Source organism: Lepus europaeus, chromosome 3 (genome assembly GCF_033115175.1).
Source record: "Lepus europaeus isolate LE1 chromosome 3, mLepTim1.pri, whole genome shotgun sequence".
NCBI lineage: Eukaryota > Metazoa > Chordata > Mammalia > Lagomorpha > Leporidae > Lepus > Lepus europaeus.
The window spans coordinates 108,460,749-108,480,667 of NC_084829.1; the positions used below are offsets into that span (position 1 = coordinate 108,460,749).

The 19,919-nt window shown below is 42.2% G+C and overlaps 1 protein-coding gene across 2 annotated transcripts in view; it reads right to left on the bottom strand.

The window, feature by feature from the left end:
• Positions 1-19,919, bottom strand: part of CDK19 (cyclin dependent kinase 19) — a 189,666-nt gene that overhangs the window by 142,686 nt on the left and 27,061 nt on the right. The window contains exon 2 of one of the 2 annotated variants that reach the window (XM_062186609.1): positions 11,709-11,770. The exons of the other annotated variant lie outside the window; for it this stretch is intronic. The gene's annotated coding sequence lies outside the window, so the exon portion shown is untranslated. The remainder of the gene's footprint in view (positions 1-11,708; positions 11,771-19,919) is intronic. 2 annotated transcript variants of the gene reach the window in all.

The window sequence follows — 19,919 nt, forward strand, 5'->3', positions numbered from 1 at the left end:
GTGATTCAAGTAAATGGGTTCCCGCCTCTGACATGAGATCTAGATTTTGGTCTTGGCCCCAGACTCTGGTCCCAGCCATTACAGTCAATGGGGAGTGAGGCAGGACTTGGGAATGTGTTCTGTCTCCCCCAGCACCCAATATTTCTAAAATACACACTAAAAATAATTTTTAAATGGAACTAATACAGTAAGTGATACCAGACATTTATTTCAGAAATATTTTACTAAGGCCGGCGCCGTGGCTTAACAGGCTAATCCTCCACCTTGCGGCGCCGGCACACCGGCTTCTAGTCCCAGTTGGGGCGCCAGATTCTATCCCGGTTGCCTCTCTTCCAGGCCAGCTCTCTGCTATGGCCCGGGAAGGCAGTGGAGGATGGCCCAAGTGCTTGGGCCCTGCACCAGCATGGGAGACCAGGAGAAGCACCTGGCTCCTGGCTTCGGATCAGCGAGATACGCCGGCCGCAGCGGCCATTGGAGGGTGAACCAACGGCAAAAGGAAGACCTTTCTCTCTGTATCTCTCTCTCACTATCCACTCTGCCTGTCAAAAAAAAAATAAATAAAATAAAAAAAATAAAAAAGAAATATTTTACTAAGTATGCTTTGTGCCAAGCACTGTGAACAGTGGAACAGAAGAAAGAGCGAGACAATCCTTTCCCCTGTTAATCTTTACAGACAGACACACAAGCTAGGAAGGATATCTTATGGTAAGTGCTTTAACAAATGTACCTGCAAGGAGCCGGCACTATGGCATATGGAGTAAAGCCACCACCAGCAGTGCCGCCTGCAGTCCCCTATGGGCACCAGTTTGAGTCCCGGTTCTCCGCTTCCGATGCAGCTCTCTGCTATGGCCTGGAAAAGCAGTAGAAGATGGCCGAAGTCCTTGGGCCCCTGCACCCACTTGGGAGATCCGGAAGAAGCTCCTGGCTCCTGACTTCGGATCAGCGCAGCTCCGGCCATTAAGGCCATCTGGAGAGTGGGCCAGCAGATGGAAGACCTCTCTTTCTCTCTCTGCCTCTACCTCTCTGTAACTCTTTCAAATAAATAAATAAATCTTTAAAATAATAATAAAAACAAATGCACCTACAAAGTGTTAACAGACAAAGAATGGGAAGAAGGCTTGGTTCTGGTGGAACAGGGAGTTAGGGAGCCTATCAGTAATTAACATTCAAAGGCAACATCCAGAAAGCCTCAAGAGATGAGTGATGGCAGGGCCTTACAGACACCGGAAGTGTATGGACAAAGTCTGAACACTAAAATCCATGTTATCATCAATAAACAGGCAGAAGACAAGTATGGTGAGAATACAACAGAGGAAGTAATACATAAAGAAAGCAAAGAAGATAGGATGGGCACAGTTTTGAATACTATACTGGAAAGTGCATTTTTTCTGGGTAAAATGGGAAGCCAGCAGAGTTTTTCCAGTAAGAGGAATAAACAGGTATTCTAGTTAAACAGAAGCTACATTTCAAAGATCAGAGACTTTACAGAGACCACTGCAGATGTCTGGGGAGTGTTGATGTAGATCAAAGTTACAGTAGACACAATAGGAATGCAAAGGATGGATTAAGAGATATTCCAGAGAGGGAATTATTTATTGTGGCCAAATATATTCAGACACATTGTAGGCATTCAAGAAATGTTTGATGAATAAATGTGTACACATATATATTATATACTCCTGTAGCAGACAGCCAAAGTCCTGAAGACGACTGAGATTTCTAGCCGTGATGTTGTCTCAGTGAAATTGCAGCCATTTACCAGAAAGAGAGAGAGAGAGAAAGAGAAGTAAAGGGAGGAGTGGAGAGGGAGAAAATATACTAACAATGAGCTAGTTTGTAAGCACAGAAAAAATTCATTTTGGACATACTATTTCCCAACTAGACTATGAAGCAGGTGTTGGCTTACACACTTGAGTCCCTGCTACCCATTTGGGAAACTCAAATTGAGTTCCTAGATCCTAATTTCTCCTCTCACTTAAATATTAAATTCACCAAAAACATGGCACCACCTAGAAGCCTTTGTGACACCGTATTTTTCAGCATGTTAATAAGTAACTGTGGGGTACTTAGCCAAGTGAGATATGGGGAAGTAATTAATAAAATATACTTGATCTTAGAAAGATGTTTTTCTCAGGGTGCTAGGACCTCCCATTTTCCCCCATAGGCTCTGTTTCTGCTGCACTGACTGTGCAAACCCAGTGCACAGAGACTGGGGATTGGTAACATGGGAGTTATACAATGGTCCTATGATCTACTCTCCCACGCTCAATATGACATACGCAAGTTAAGGAGAAATTATCTGGATTAAGAGAAAAATGGAGGAGAGGGGTCCTTATTTAAAAATAAATAAGATGGGGGCTGGCACTGTGGCATAGTGGATAAAGTCACTGCCTGCAGCACCGGCATCCCATAAGGGATGCTGGTTGGAGTCCCAGCTACTCCATTTCCGGTTCAGCCCCATGTTAAGGCTCCTGAGAAAGTAATGCAAGACGGGCCAAGTGTATGAGCCCCTGCATCTACGTGGGAGAAACAGATAAAGCTTCTGACTCCTGGCTTCAGCCTGGTCCAACCCTAGCCATTGCAGCCATTTGGAGAGTGAACTAGCAGACAAAAGATATCTACCTCAAAACAAAACAAAACCGGAAGATTTCTTTTTTCTTTTCTTTCCCTCTCTCTCCCCCTCTCCTTCTCCTTCTCCCTCTCCTCCCTCCCTCCCTCCCCCTCCCTCTCGCTCTCTTCTCCCCTCCCCCCCTCCAGCCATCTAGGGACTGAACCAGCAGATGGAAGACCTTTCTTCCTATCCCTCTCTCTGTAACTCTACATCTCAAATAAATAAATATATTTTTAAAAAATAAGCTTTCTCTCCCTTTGCTTCTCGGTAACTCTGCCTTTCAAATAAGTAAATCCTTTCAAGTAAGTAAATCTAAAACAACAACCAAAAAAAAAAAGACAAAATCTGGGGGTCAGTGTTATGGTATTGGAGGTGAAGCCACTGCCTGCAACACCACCAATGTGGGTGCCGGTTTGGGTCCCAGTTGTTCCACTTCCAATTCAGCTCCCTGCTGGTGGTTTGGGAAAAGCAGTGGAGGATGACCTTAGACTTAGGATGACCTAAGTGGGCCCCTGCCACAAACATGGGAGACCCAGAAAGAGCTCCTCATACCCAGCTTCAGCCCGGTCCAGCACTGCAGTTGTAGCCATCTGGGGGGTGAGCCAGAAGATGGAAGATCTTTCTCTCTCTGTCTCTCCCTCTCTCTCTGCCTTTCCAAAAAAATAAATAAATCTTTAAAAAAAAAAAGAAAAGAAAAAAGAAAAACTTGTTATAGTGCATTTCACTACTACAGTATAAGTTTTTTTAGTACCAATCAGAAAATACAGTTTTGGGTCCTCAGTCTTCTCTATACTGACTAAGCTTTATTCTTGCTATCCATCACACAAGGCCACAGTTCCCAGAAATTATTTGTGAAGACATTAGCCTGAGTACAAAGCTTTCTTCTCAGAAGTCACCAAGTGCATCTCTGCTCTCTACACATGGCACTCATCATGCACCACTTTGTATGGTATCTTCGCTATAGTGTGGGAGATAAGGGCTTCAGCTATGAAACCATATACTTTACCTACTATATTAAGTCAATAGCCAATAAATTACTTATACCCTCATACAAACAGTTTTTGCATGTTGAGAATAATAACACTTACCTTGTAAAACTCATCTGAAGATAAATGAAATCACACATGTAAAGCACCAAGCACACTACCTAGCACCTTCTACTATAGGCTCAATAAATGTCAGTTCTGGGACCAGCACTGTGACACAGTGGGTTAAGCTTGCATACCATACTGCAGTGCCAGTTGGAGATCCAGCTACTCTGCTTCTGACCCAGCTCCCCACTAATGTGCCTGTGAAGGCAGCAGAGGATGGCCCAAATCCCTGCCATCCAAGTAGGAGACTCACATTGAGCTCCTGGCTCCTGTCTTCAGCCTGGCCCAGCCTAGGCCACTGTGGCCATTTGAGGAATGAACCAGTGGAAGGAAGATTTCTCTCTCTCTGCCTTTCAAATAAATAAATCTTTTTTAAAAACGCACTAACATATATGATTCTCACCACAGCCTTTCAAAAAAGTCAGTTCCTGCATCAAAACTGTAAACTTTTGTGTACAGAGTATAAAAGAAGTCCACAAATACACATTTCAATTAGAATGCTCAGGAAGAGACACATTAATATAAGTTTTTGACAAATATATATCAGCAAAAATGGGATACAGTGTTTGAAATTAACATTGCGACAGAGAATCCATTTCCCGAAAGAAGGTATCACTATATGTCTTTGTAGCCCACACAATTCTTTGCAGCTAAAAACCAATTACCTAATGAACTAGTTAATGGATTAGACAACCAACATGACTGGCTCTCTGCCTCTTGTAACAAGACGGAGATTTACAGGAAGAGTCTAGAATTAAGGTTTCCGTTCCATGACAGTTATGTGTACTGAAGTGCATACTAGATACTAAAAGGTTTGTAAAAATGTTTTAAAGTATAATCATTGGCCTGTATGATATCACAAAAGAGTAGAGAAACAGTAATGTGCACAGTTATTACATATAAGGTACTATACGAAAAACTGCCTGAATCCCATCATGTGAAATACTTTTATAATCATCCATTTAATCCTGTCTTTCCCAGAGTAGTTGAGGCAAAGGGAAGGAAGGGTTGGAGTCCTGTGACCTGCTCCAAGCAGTGTATTCCATTGTTTACACTACTGAATCAGATACTCTGGAGATTATCACACTCCACAGAGAGAAACTAAGCAGTTTCCTGCTAAAATCAGCACCAAGGCAAGGCTGTGCAGACTCACCACTGCTAATGAACATCAGACTGAAAGTCCCCACTTATGCATGAGAAAAGGAAATAAAAGGTATAGATTAGGGAAAAAGAAATACAACTATGCAGATGACATGGTCAGCTCCATGGAGAAAACGCTGAAGAATCACTGAACTCCTGGAACTGATGTGGGATAAGTAGGCAGGAAGTTACTTTATGCAAGCTGAAAGCCCTAGAAAACAATGCTGTCTCTAACTGTAGATTTAATATACCCACCTTCCTACAATGCATTTGTTGCCTCTGGGGCTAAGGCACAGGCTAAGACCCCCTCCCATTTGCATACCCAATTGGGGTACCACCCTCTTCCTTATAAAAAGAGGTAGAAGGTGGGAAAGAGGTCTCTTTCCACCATGGCTTCGCTTAGAGGTACTGCTCCCGTTTTCGCTTTCTACCTCGGGCCACTCTAGGACCTTCTCAGTAATAGATAACATTTTCATTTTCCTTTCTCTCTAGCTTATGGGCAATCCTTCGGACCACTCATGTTGGGTATTTCTCTGTGTGGGGTGCCCCACACTCACACATGAATGTATGTTTATCCTCTCATTGCCAAATAAACTGTTCCTATTTGCATATGATACCAGTCTCTGCTTAGTATTTCTATCTCTGTGGGAAGCAACAATCTGTAATAAAAATGAATATGCTCACTGTCCACATTAGAACTAATAAACAATTATAGCAAGGTAGCAGAATATAAGGTTAACATAAAGCCAATTAAAAAATTGAATTGTGAATCAAAAGCACAATACCATTTATAATAACACCAAACAAAAATCACTGAAGATTCAATATAATTCCAATTAAAATGTGTGCCCTCACAGAATGACAAATGCCCTAAACAGCACTCTGGCTTCAGATTCAGCCCTTAAGGCATTCGGATCTGGCTAAAAAGCCCATGAGAGCATTTCAGGCATGGAGAGCCAAGAAACTATGGCAAAAAAGGCCTACATGAAAGATCTCTGTGACTGAGATCCCAGTGGAAAGGCAGGACCATCAAAGGAGGTATCTTTCTCTGAAGAGAAGAGACAGGGCCGCTTTGATTATGGCCCTGTCTAAATAATGTCAGAGTTTGTGGACTCAAGACGCTTCCATAGCCTTGGCAGCCCATGACAAGAGCCTGATGTCATAAATAAGAGTGTCAATTGTTAAATAAACAACAGGAGTCACTGTGCACTTGCTCCCCATGTAGGACCTCTGTCCTTAATGTGTTGTACTATGAGAATTAACAGTAAAACTAGTCTTCAAGCTGTACTTTATACTTTGTGTGTCTGTGTGGGTGCAAACAATTGAACTCTTTACTTAGTATAGAGTTGAGCTTCATAGACAGATAGATAGATAATTAAAAATGAATCTTAATGAAGCATGAGATGGGAGAGGGAGTAGGAGGTGGGATGAGAGTAGGGGTCAGAGGGCAGGTATTGGGGGAAGAATTGCTATATTCCAAAAGGTTGCACCTGTGAAATTTATATTTATTAAATAAAAGTTTTCAAAAATAATAATACTGCCAATATATCTGATAGAATAAATACAAATTAAAATTCAAGAAAAAAAAAGTCTGCCACAGGGGTGGGCACTGTGGCACAGCTGGTTAAGCCAATGCTAGGGATGTCTGAATCCCCTATGAGATTTCCAATTTGAGTTCTGGCTCCTCCACTTCCAATCTAGCTCTCTGTTAATGTGTCTGAAAAGGCAAAAAATGATGGCTGAAGTACGTGGGCTCCTGCCACCACGTAGGAGACCCAGATGGAGGTCCTAGCCCCAGCATGGCCCAGCCCTGGCTATTGCAGGCATCTGGGAAGTGAACTGGCAGATGAAAGATCTCTCTCTTGCCCTCTCTCTGTGTCATTCTTTTAAATCAATCTTTATTTTAAAAAAAAAAAAAAAATCCCTGGGGCCAGTGCTGTGGCTCAGTGGGTTAAAGCCCCAGTCTGCAGCACCAGCATCCCATATGGGCACCAGTTCCGAGTCCCAGCTGCTCCACTTCTGATCCAGCTCCCTGCTAATGCATCTGGGAAAGAAGTAGAGGATGGCCCCAGAAGAGAGAGACCCAGAAGAAGCTCCTGGCTCCTGGCCTTGGATCGGCTCAGCTCTGGCTATTGAGGTCATTTGGGAAGTGAACCAACAGATAGAAGACCTCTTTGTCTCTGTCTCTACCTCTCTCTGTAACCTTTTCAAATAAGTCTTTTTAAAAAATCCCTGCCAGTTATTTTGTGGATTCTGGCAGACTGATTCTAAAGCTCCTACAGAGAGGCAAAAGACCAGAATATTCAACATAATACTGAAGAAAAGAACAAAGTTGACTGACACTTCTCTACTTCAAAATGTATTACAAAGCTTCAATAATCAAAATGGTGTGATATTGGTGAAAGAAAAAACAGGATCAATGAAACAAAACAAGAGAGCTCAGAAATAGAGCCAAATATATTCTCCTGATCCTTGACAAAGGAACAGAGGATATTCTTAGAACAAGGTCAGTCGTCTTCTCTTCTTCCTGTTTTTAGATTTATTTGAAAGGCAGACTGACAGAGACAGAGGAAGACAGAGAAAGAAGGAAATCGTCCATCTGCTGGTTCACTCCCCAAATGGCTAGAACGGCCAGGTGAAGGCCAGGCTGAAGCCAGGAGCCAAGAACTTCATCTCAGTTTCCCCTGTGGCTGGTAGGAGCCAAGAATTACATTTGGGTCTCCTACGTGGCTGGCAGGGGCCCAACTACGTGGGCTATCCTCTAGTGCTTTCCCAGGTACATGAGCTGAGAACTAGATCAGAAGCAAAACAGTCAGGCCTCAAATCAGCATTCTGATATGAGATGTCGGCATTACAAGTACAACTTAACCCAAGGTGCAACAGTGCTGGCACCAGCATCAGTCTTTTCAACAAATGGTGCCAAACACTTGGACACACAAAAGCAAAAAATGATGCTACACACAGAGCTTATACTTTAACAAATATTAACTAAAGATGGATCACTGATGCACAAATATAAAATCCTCAGAAGATAACAAAGGAGAAAACCTAGATAACCTTGGGTTTGGCAATGACTTTTGAATACAATACTAAAACACAATTCATTGGTTTTTTAATCGGGAAAGTTAGACTTGGATAAAACTAAAAATTTCCGCTCTATGAAAGTCACAGAAAATAAGAAATTAAGAAAATAAAGACAAAGCATACATTGGGAGAAAATATTTGCAAAACAAACATCTGATAAACACTGGTATCAAAAACTCTTAAAATTCCACAACAAGAAAACAGACAACCCAATCTAAAAATTAGCCAAAGGCCTGAACAGACACTTCTTCAAAGACAGGCAGATGGGAAATAAGCATATGAAAAGATGCTCAACATCATATGTCATCAGAGGGTTGCAAATTAAGATATCAATGAGACATCACTATACACTTATTACAATGGCTAAAATCCAAAATACTGGCAACACCAAATGTAGACAAGGAAGCAAGAATCCTCACTCAGTGCTTAGTGGGAATGCAAGATGATATAACTACTTTGAAGGACAATTTGGTGTTTTTGTTTTTTCTTTTCACAACTAAGTATGCTCTTGCCATATGATCCACAATTGGTATATGCTGGAAAAGGATGAAAACTCATGTCCACACAAAAACCTACAGAGCAGTGTTGACAGCAACTTTATTCATGACTGCTAAAAATCTGAAGCAAACAAGATATCCTTCAGGAGTTGAATGGATAAATTTCCTTAGCCAGACAATGGAATATTATTCAGCACTAAAAAGAAATGAACTATCAAGCCATGGAAAGACACAGAGGAATAACAAATGCTTATCACTAAGTGAGAAAAGCCAATCAGTTTATAGAAAAGGCTATACACTATATGAGTTCAACTCTATGACATTCTAGAAAGGCAAAACTATAAAAACAGAAAAAAAAATTTGTGGTTGTCAGGGCCCTAGAAGAGGAAACCTTAGATGTGAACACAGCTGCTGTTTAGAGCAACAGCATACAACTTCTGTATGATACAGTAATGATATACTTGTCATTTTGCATTTGTCAAAACCCATATAATATATAAAAAAGAATAATGCAAACTACACACATAGTTAAAAATAATATATCAATATTGGCTCAGCAATTACAGCAAACTATCACAATAAAGCAAGATGTTAATACTAGAAGAGCGGAGTTAGGGAGAGGTGTTATGGAAACTATTCTTTCTATTCAATTTTTCTGCAAACTTAAAGCTGTTCTAAAAAAAATAATTACTTTTTTAAAAAATATTTTTTGGGGAGAACATTTGGCACAGCAGTTACAACTCTGTTTGGAATGCCAGCATCCCATACTGAAGTATCTGGGTTTAAGCCCCAACTCCACTCTCTTAGTGTGTACCGTATGAGGCAACAGATGATGGCTCAAAGACTTGGGTCCCTACCACTCACAGGGAGGATCTGGATGGAGTACGAGGTTCCTGCTTAAGCCTGGCCCAGTCAAAGCTGTTGCAGCCATTTGGGGACAGAACTGTGGACAGGAGATCTCTCTCTCACCCAATTAAAAATTTTAAATAAATAAATTTTTATAGGGACAGACATTAAGGCAATGGTTAAAACACCCACATCCCGGGCCGGTGCCGTGGCTCAACAGGCTAATCCTCAACCTAGCGGCGCCAGCACACCAGGTTCTAGTCCCGGTCGGGGCGCTGGATTCTGTCCCGGTTGCCCCTCTTCCAGGCCAGCTCTCTGCTATGGCCCGGGAGTGCAGTGGAGGATGGCCCAAGTGCTTGGGCCCTGCACCCCTTGGGAGACCAGGAGAAGCACCTGGCTCCTGCCTTCGGATCAGCGCGTTGCGCCGGCCACAGCGGCCATTGGAGGGTGAACCAACGGCAAAGGAAGACCTTTCTCTCTGTCTCTCTCTCTCACTGTCCACTCTGCCTGTCAAAAAAAAAAAAAAAAACCACCCACATCCCATATGAGAGTACTTGGATTTGATACCCAGTTCCAGCTTTCTGTTAATGCAGACCTTGGGAGGCAACAGGTTATGGCTCAAATAGTTGGGTCCCTGTCATTCATATGGAAGACCTGGACTGAGTTCCTGCTTCCTAGCTCCAGTCCCAGGCTGAGTCGCTCCATCTCTCAAATAAATTAGCAAAATGTTTTAATAATCATCCATAACATCCCATCTTTCTCATAGAAACTAAGGGGAGAGACTGTATGGGGAGTCTATTGAAATTCTAAAGAGATAACAAAATAAACCACAGTCATATTATCTAAAGCAATGTTAAGAGTTCGTAATCTGGTTTAAGTCCCAGCTGCTCTTCTTCCAATCCAGCTCCCTGCTTGCAGCTTGGGAAAGCAGTGAAAGATGGCCAAAGGGTTTAGACCCTCACACCCACATGGGAGACCCAGAGGAAGCTGCTGGCTTCGGATCAGCCAGTGGCAATCTTTTGGGAAGTAAACCAGCAGATGGAAGACCTCCCTCTGGTCTCCCCCTCTGTCTGTGACTCTGCCTCTCAAATAAATAAAATAAATCTTTAAAAAAAGAAAAAAAATCTTTTTAAAAGAGTGTGTCATTCTACTGTGATGAAAAAAGCCAACTGGCCCGAAAGCTTGCAATCTGTCACTAGTAAACAGAAAACATGGCTCAAAAAGGCTGATGAAAAGAGTAAAAGAAAGGCAAAAGGGCTTAGGAGGTAAAATTGTAGCTTACCTCAAGAAACAGCCTGAAGCTTACCTCTCTTCAGCTTCTCTGAAGAGGAGGAAGTGAAAAAAAAAAAAAAACAGTGAAACTTGGCTGACTAAAATAGAATGATCCTGTGCTGGACACATGGTCAGAGATTTAATGAATAGCTGCTACCCAACCTCAAATAAGATACACATCCTGGATGTATTGTGTATCTACTTCCTAGTTAAACAAATGTAATTGCCAGAAGACATAAGAAAATCACTCCTCTAGCTCTCAGTCAGAATATATCTAAACACTAGATACATTATTAAATTTACATCTAAGAGTACAGTACTGTTTAGCTGCCTTAGATCTTAAAAAAAAATCTCTACTCAAATACTATCTGAAGAAAGTTCATGGTTGCTTGCAAAAATTCACAGAAAGCAGTATCTTCCATATCTGAAACATAAATGGCAAAATATTTCCATTTTTAAAAAAAATCAAAGAATTACCCAATGAAAGTATATCCAAATTCCTGATCTCTAATCACATTATTTTCTTTAAAAGTAACTCATAAGAAGGTCTCTATAAAAATATATTTTATAAGTACGTGGGTTGTATTTGTTTCTCTATTGAAGCAAGAACTAACTTGAGAGTAAAGCATATTAATGAGTTCTGAAGAGAAAGGTAATTAGCATACTGGAAGCCAACATTTCTAGCCCATGGAGCCTGCAGCAGGAATGCCTACCCTCCAGCCGTGAGTCGTGGATCCACAGCCTCTCTATTGTGAAGCAATCTCTCAGTAAAAGCAGCAGTAGGGAAGGATACACATATGAATAATGACTTGGACAAGTTCCCAGGAAGAGATCGTAGTGAAGCTAGGTCTGAGAAAATTGCACAGTACACACTATACATTACAGCAATGCTCTCTTTTCTTCATCACTCCTACTCTTTATTAAATGGCAGAGAAAGTGAAATTTATAGTCTTTAATCCTACCTAAAGCTTCCTATTTTTATGCAGTTTAGTAATACTGAAAAGAACTGTACAGGTTTTTAACTAGGTTTTAAGTTTTGTGAAAGTGACTCATTTAGTCCATCATCATAAATTATATTGCGATGACACCTATACAAAAGTCTCACCTATCATATACCCATCCCAGCACACACACACAATGACACCAGAAGGCAACACTCTGCTTTACCTTCTGCTGAAAAGTCTGCTACCTCCAACGCTTGAGGTCCATACACGAAGCCCTCCTGGAATCTATGAACACAGCAGAGGCAAAAGGCAGAGAAGTTTATGTAGATTTACAGTTGCACTGCCCAAAACATAAAATGCCAAATGCCTATTACAAGTCTACATATCTGCCAAGGAAGTCAAGTTTTAGATTTGACAATGAGGAAATCAATAATATATTGGTAATATTCATAGTTCATTATATCTTATGCAGCCAATTTTATGAAAAGATTCAAGGCTGAACCTTAACTAATTTATATGCTTACCAAAAGAGTGAATTACACTACAGGAAAAAGTTAAAACAACAACAAAGTACGAATATACTGAAAGTAGCAATTCTGTTTTTAAAAATATGTGAGAACACCAACGAATACAAAAAGAATATAAAATAAATTAAAGAAAAATAAACTTCACAAAATGGAGTGTAGTGGGCCTTACAGCTCAAGATAGATAATTTTCTTAGAACCAGCAATTGTTGGGAATAGAGAAAATAAACAATTAAAAAACAGCCTCAGAAGAGGACAAAGGCAGAGGAAGAAAGGGAAAAGGAGCACTGTAAAGCTATCCCAATGGGGAAGACATAATCCAATTCTGACAGTAATGTTGAAATGAGCAAGGTACTCTATATACACTAGGCAGCATGGAGAAAGTTTACCTTGCTCCAATATTAGAAAATAAAAATAAGCATGAAACATGAAAGGCTTTCCGGAAAACATGCACATAAAAAATTAAGAACGTACTCAAGTAAAATATTTAGGCCTCAGATTTTGTTTCAGTCTTTTCTGGTGGTAGGGATAAAATACTACAAGATATAGAGGGTTATGAGAAAAAGGAATAAGGTAAATTTTATTAGCTACTAAATGTAAAAAGGATGACATGTTATCTTTAGGCAATATTTATAAATCTTTAAAAGTATCATCAAATAATTAAAAAGAAGGAACAAAGCATTGTCTTATAACACAACAGTATGTGAAGGAATAAACAGTATAAAACGTTGGTCCCAAAGTCAGGTGACTTGAGTTCAAGATCAAGTGAGAAAACTTAATTGTCTTGTGATACAGACACTTACTCTTTTACTACAATCAGTTATTCAATAAAGACACCTTCATCCTCCCTCAGATTTATACTAAATATCAAACAAAATAAGATAGCAAAAATGCTTTAAATATCAGAACTATGTGTTCTGCAAAAATCTAAGCCAGTGCACTTGACTTAAATTAGTAACTTATCAAAAGTTATTAAATAGAGGGAGTGCTCAGTGAAGGAAGTTGGGGGTGGCGGCAGGGGTGGGAAACCAACCGTGTGAGAAAATCCAACAAAGCAAAGCGAAAAGGCTGAGCTGGCCAAAGGAGCCTGGGATAGTTGTCAAGGCTAAATGAGAGGCAGAAGGCCACAGTCCCTCAGTGCTGACTGTACCACAGAATGCACTGGGCAATTTGCCCAGCACAACCTGCCTCAGAGAGACCTCCTCTTAATTCCCAAAACACTTCTGGACAACCCCCTCCTCTACACTAGTGCTTGTGACATACTATGTTTGAGACATGGCAACTACTTGCATATTGCATGGAATTCAAAAAACCAAAAGGAAAAATCTCATCCAATAAAATAAAAATAGGTGTATTATTTCTCATGTGCCATTCACAAGTCTAAGAGGGGCTCTACAGGCATAACTCGCTTGCCTCACAACCAGGAGACAGGTGCTATTACTACCCTTCCAGAAGTGGCAATTCACACCCACACCACTTCCAGAGCCATGTTCTTAGTCGCTGCATCATTCAGTCTGTGGCATTAAAATCACACCAACCAGACGTCTATCTACATGTAAGAAGCCAACATTTTAAATGTTCTCAAGTATCTGTACATGCAGGGGTTCGGAACATCCAGCCCACAGGACATATAAGACCCACAAAATCATTTGGTCTGGTCTTGCCAGGCAGCTGCAGGTGGGACTCCAAATTCAATACATCTATGCAGGCTACTCTTTAAGTTAATCATTTTGCATGGCCTGAGAATGATGTTATAAACATCCAAATGGCTCTTAACAGAAGAGGCTCCTCATTCCTGCTGTCATCACTTGTAATGTTTTCTTGGAAAATTAAAAGCAAGGTGACTGTTGAACAAAATATCTAACGAAATGGGGAATGTTTACAGTACAAAACTAAAAGAAATATTTTAATTTTATAAACAAAATAAGGTCCTGAAAATTAAAAAACATACATCCAAATAACAGTCCAGTAACACTGGCGAGTGGGAGTGGCAGGCATCTGGCTAGTGGTTAAGACGTGGCTAAGGGGCCAATGTTGTTTCAGAGTAGATTAAGCCATGGTCTGCTACACTGGCATCTCATGTGGGTTCCAGTTCGAGTCCCAGCTGCCCACTGCTGATCCAGCCTTCTGCTAATGAGCCTGGGAAAGCAGTGGAAAATGGCCCACCTACGTGGGAGACCTTGAAGAAGCTCCTGGCTCTGGCCTGGCCCAGCCCTAGTCATTGTGGCCATTTGGGGAGTGAACCAGTGGAGAGAAGATCTGTCTCTCCCTCCCTCCCTCCCTCTCTCTCTCTCTCTGTAACTCTTTCAAATAAATAATAAAAATAAATCTTTAAAGACTTGGCTAGGGACATTATAAGTATTGGGATAATATAAAAGTGGAATGTATACTGTCACATCATTAAAAACATCATTCTATATAATTTTTTTAGAAAGTGAATCCTGGGGCCAGCACTGTGGCACAGGGGGTTAACGCCCTGGCATGAAGCACTGGCATCCCATATGGGCGTGGTTGTAGTCCTGGCTGCTCCACTTCCAATCCAGCTCCCTCCTAACGGCCTGGGATAGCAGTAGAAGATGGCCAAAGTCCTTGGGGCCCTGCACCCGCATGGGAGACCCGGAAGAAGCTCCTGGCTCCTGGCTTCGGATTGGCGCAGCTCAAGCCCTTGCGGCCATCTGGGGATTGAATCAGCGAAGGGAAGACCTCTCTGTCTCTATCTCTCTCTAACTCTTTCAAATAAAATAAAATAAATCTTTAAAAAACAAAGTGAATCCTTTGGGGCCTGCGCTGGGCAGAATGGGTTAAACCGCCACCTGCAATGCCAGCATCCTAAATGGGTGCCAATTTGTATCCTGGCTGCTCCATTTCCCATTCCAGCTCCCTGCTATGTGCCTGGGAAAGCAGCAGAAGATGGCCCAAGTGCTCAGGCCCCTGTACCCATGTGGGAGACCCAGAAGATGCTCCTAGCTTGTCGTTCTGGATCAGCTCAGCTCCAGCAGTTGCAGCCATTTGGGGAGTGAACCAGCAGATGGAAGAGCTCTCACTCTCTGTCTCTCCTTCACTTTCTCCCTAACTCTGCCACTCAAATAACACACACACAAATTAATTAATTAATTAATTAATTAAAGATAACTTTATTTTAAAAAGTGAATCCTATCAATGCCTTTCTTACAAATGTCAAGTCTTTGGTACTGAACCACTTAATTTTACTAACAGCATCCTGGGAAGCTTTTGTAAACTCAAAGGTTAAAAGAATTGAAGCGTAATTTTGGCTTCACAAGCTTAAACAGCTATGGTGTCAAAATAACAGCTCCAGTCCTCTACTTTCCCAGCAGAATAGCTCCGATGTTACACTCTTGCATCTCAACCAAATCTGTTTGGCATAAGAAATTATATGTATTACTACTCAGGTGATGTACTAAATTGGTCTCCCTACTTCCTTTCCCCTCTTTCTACCAGACACTACCAGCTACCCAGTCTATATTCTTTCTCCCTTAGGAACGGACCTCAGTTGTATCCTGCAGGACATGCATCTGGGGAAAAGTGCACTTTCCAACCTTCCTTGCTACTAGAATTGGTCCCAAGCTGGAAACGGAAGTCACTGAATGGGACTTCCAGTAAAGCTACTTAACAGGGGTTGGAGATAGCTGGGAGTGTGCCTATAACCTGGACAACGCAGATGATACTCCAGCTGTCATTCTGAATCATAAAGTAATGGAAGCGATGTACAGAACAGTAGAGCAAGTAGAAGAGACTAAGTAACAACATCTTTGATTTTCCCAGTCGTCATCATGTCAAATTGTACTGGAGTGTAACAAATAACTAAACTTCCATTTTTGCTGAGACCAAGTCTGTAGAAAAGATGAACCTAAATCTAACACTAGCATACTTCAAAACGTCCATGGAAAATGGAATTATAAGATAAGTTCATTGGGGCCAGCGCTGTGGCATAATAGGTTAAGCCTCTGTCTGTGATGCCGGCATCCCATATGGGCTCCAGTTCAAGTCCTGGCTGCTGCACTTTGAATCCAGCTCTCTGCTAATGTGCCTAGGAAAGCACCGGAAGATGGCCCAAGTGCTTGGATCCCTGTACCCACATGGGAGATCCAGAGGAGGCTCCTGGCTCTTGGCTTCAGATTGGCCAGCTGTTGCAGCCATGTGGGGAGTAAACCCTCTCTCTCTCTGTAACCTGTCACTCAAATAAATAAAAAGAAAAGAAAAAAAAAAAAACCTCACCAGTAAGCAGAGCTTCCATGTGCTTCATCACTATTTACATAATTTTGGCTGGTCCAAGAAAGCTGCCTTTTAAACAGTGAGGAATGGGGCAGATGTCGTGATGCAGCAGTTTAAGCCACCACTTGGGACACCAACATGCCATATGGAAGTGCCTAGGGTTGAGGTCTGGTTCTGTTTGCAATCTTACCTCCTGCTAATATGCCTGGGAGGCAGCAGGAGATGGCCCAAGTACTTGGGTTCATGCCCCGGAGCAGACGTGGATGGAGTTCCTGGCTCCTGGCTTTGGCCTGGCCAAGCCCTAGATGTTGTAGGCGTCAGGGAATGAATCAGCGGAGGGAAGATCTTTTTCACTATCACTCTGTCTTTAAAATAAATCTTTCAAAAAATAAAAACTCAAAAATTAACAAGAAGGGGGGAAAACTTGACTTTAAAGACTAGAAACTGATGGAATGGAAACTCAAGTTTTCTGAAATAAAATGTTAAAGAATAAATAAAAACCAGCAGTAAAATGTTCCTCATGATCTTTTCTTTAATTCTCTCCAGTAGAATCAGGAGAAGAGGGAGGACATTTGGCCTAGTACCTAGGATGCCCGTATCCCATACTGGCACACCAGGCTTACACTACTGCCTCTGGCATCTGACTTCTGTTTCCTTCTGGGTGGCGGCAGTCATGGCTTAAGTAAACGGGTTCCTGCTCCACATGGAAAACCTGGACTGAGTTCCTGGTTCCTAGCTCCAGCCCAATCCAGTATCAGCCATTGCCATAATCTGGGTAGGGAGCCAGAAAACAGCAGCTCTCTCTGCCTCTCGAATTAAAAAATAATAGTAAGGACGGCGCCATGGATACATAGGCTAATCCTCTGCCTGTGGCACCAGCACACTGGGTTCTGGTCCCGGTCAGGGCACCAGATTCTGTCCCGGTTGCTCCTCTTCCAGTCCAGCTCTCTCCTGTGGCCCGGGAGTGCAGTAGAGGATGGCCCAAGTGCTTGGGCCCTGCACCTGCATGGGAGACCAGGAGAAGCACCTGGCTCCTGGCTTCAGATCAGCGCAGTGCGCTGGCCACAGCGAGCCAGCCGCAGCGGCCATTGAGGGGTGAACCAACGGAAAAGGAAGACCTTTCTGTCTCTCTCACTGTCCACTCTGCCTATCAAAAAAATAAAGATAAAAATAATAATAATAAAAAGTATACAGCTTTGCAGGGGCCACTCTCCTTAAATTCTGTGTTATCTGTTTATATAATTCTAATTCCAATTAGTGAGCCTAGGAAAAGCCGATTTGTCACTACGTAATATTTAAAATAACACCTCAGATAAGTAGTAATGTCCATTAAAAGGCAAGGCAGGTAAAAATAGTAACAATGAAGAAGCTAAAAAGACTGTGACCTAAGGAAAAAAGCTATTTTTTGGGGAAAAAAAAAGCTTATTTAATGTAACTCTAAGAGGTTCATGAAAGGACATAACTTAAAAGTGGGGAAAAAAAAAAAGACCTGAAATAGAAACACGAGGCATTTCAATTAGATAGAATTAAAAAAAAAGAGTCCAACTGTAAGGATTGTGCAATGCAAAGATAAACAACCAAAACAGTGGGAAATTCCCTTCTGTGGGAATGTTTTTAAATTCAGAAATTTTTATATGTTTGAAAGTTTATGTTAGGCCAGCGCTGCGGCTCACTAGGCTAATCCTCCGCCTTGCAGCGCCAGCACACCGGGTTCTATTCCCGGTCGAGGCACCGGATTCTGTCCCGGTTGCCCCTCTTCCAAGCCAGCTCTCTGCTGTGGCCAGGGAGTGCAGTGGAGGATGTCCCAAGTGCTTAGGCACCCCATGCGAGACCAGGAGAAGCACCTGGCTCCTGCCATCAGATCAGCGCAGTGCGCTGGCCGCAGCGCGCCAGCTGCAGCGGCCATTGGAGGGTAAACCAACGGCAAAAGGAAGACCTTTCTCTCTCTCTCTCTCTCTCTCTCACTGTCCACTCTGCCTGTCAAAAAAAAAAAAAAAAAAAAGTTTATGTTTAAGCCTATCTTAAAGCAAGAAGCTGGGGCCAGTGCTGTGGCATAGTGGGTAAAGCCACTGCATGTAGTGCCAGCATCCCATCAGGTCACCAGTTTGAGTCCCGGCCGCTCCACTTCCAATCCAGCTCTCTGCTATAGCCTGGGAAAGAAGTAGAAGACAGCCCAAGTCCTTGGGCCTCTGCACCCACGTGGGAGACCCGCAAAAAGCTCCAGGCTCCTGGCTTCAGATCAGTGCAGCTCCAGCCATTGTGCCCATCTGGGGACTGAACCAGGAGATGGAAGACCTCTCTCTCTCTCTCTGCCTTTCAAATAAATGAATAAATCTTAAAATAAATGAATAAATAAAGCAAGAGGCTGACATTAGTGACCTAAGCCTTTCTCACCCGGGAATGAATGCCTTAGTCCTGTAATCCCCAACCAATACAATTACCCAGCCATCACCTTTCAGTTAGCTGATACTAAGGACCCTTACTGTCCCAGACTGAGTATATGCCAAGACTGCATGACAAAGAAGACAACACAGCAAGCACTTTATGAAGTAAATTCTACAGCCCTGTTCCCATTGGAGAGATATACAGAAGAACCAGGTGAAAGCCAAAATTCTACTTGAAGATTTCGTCAACTCTAAATGCAGTCAAAACATCTCTGCCAGGCCAGCATTTGGCACAACAGCTAAGACGCCACCCAGTACACCTCACATCCCATATCTGAGTGGTTGGTCTGAGTTCCAGGTCTGCTTCCAACTCCAACTTCCTTCTAAAACGCACCATAAAATTTAGCAGGTGATAGCTCAGGTACTTAGGTCCCTACCACCCATTTGAGAGACCTGGATTGAGTTCCATGCTCCAGGCTCCATACTGACCCAGCTCTGACTACTGCAGGTATTCAGGGAATGAACCAGCAGATGGAAGCTCTCTGTCTCTGTGCCTTGCAAATAAATTAAAAATTAAAGATCTTCTGTCAATAACTTACCCAAGTGGCTCCCTCCCTCCACCGGATGCCAAGTACTGACAATAAAAGTTTACAGATTCCAACATGAACTTTGTGAAGTGTAAAAGCTAATGGAACCATTTACACACCAAAGCAAAAGGAATTGCTATCCATAACTAATACAAGGGAGAAACATAGTTAGTGAGAGAAAAATGCTTGATATAATGGCTCTTACTTGTCAAAACAGAACTGAATGCTTACTTTCATCTTCCCTTCTAAATAAGCCTGGAAACACAGGGGGAAAGTAGAAGAAAAGCAGAGATTTCCACCCTGGGATCATGCTGTTGGTTCCCCTTTATGTGTTCACAAATGTTGCCACAAATTTTCCCCAGGTGCTGGGAAATCCACTTAACTACTGATCTGGCCATTTGTCTATCCTACATCTCATGTAGCCGTCTGACCAGTGATGCCTACCTCCTATGAATTCCCTGAACTTTTCCTCAGCCCTGCCCCCCTTCCTTACTCCACAGCTGCCACGAAAGACCTCTGCAGCAGCCTCCTGCCCACCATCGCACCCCTTCATCCTCTCTGCCACCCATGCTGCTGCAAAACTGACCATGAAATTCCGCTATATGAATCTATACAGTAAACTGGTTTAAAAGAAAAAATATTCATTTATTTATTTGAAAGGTAGAGTTACAGAGAGAGAGAGAGACATAGAAGAAATCCCATATGG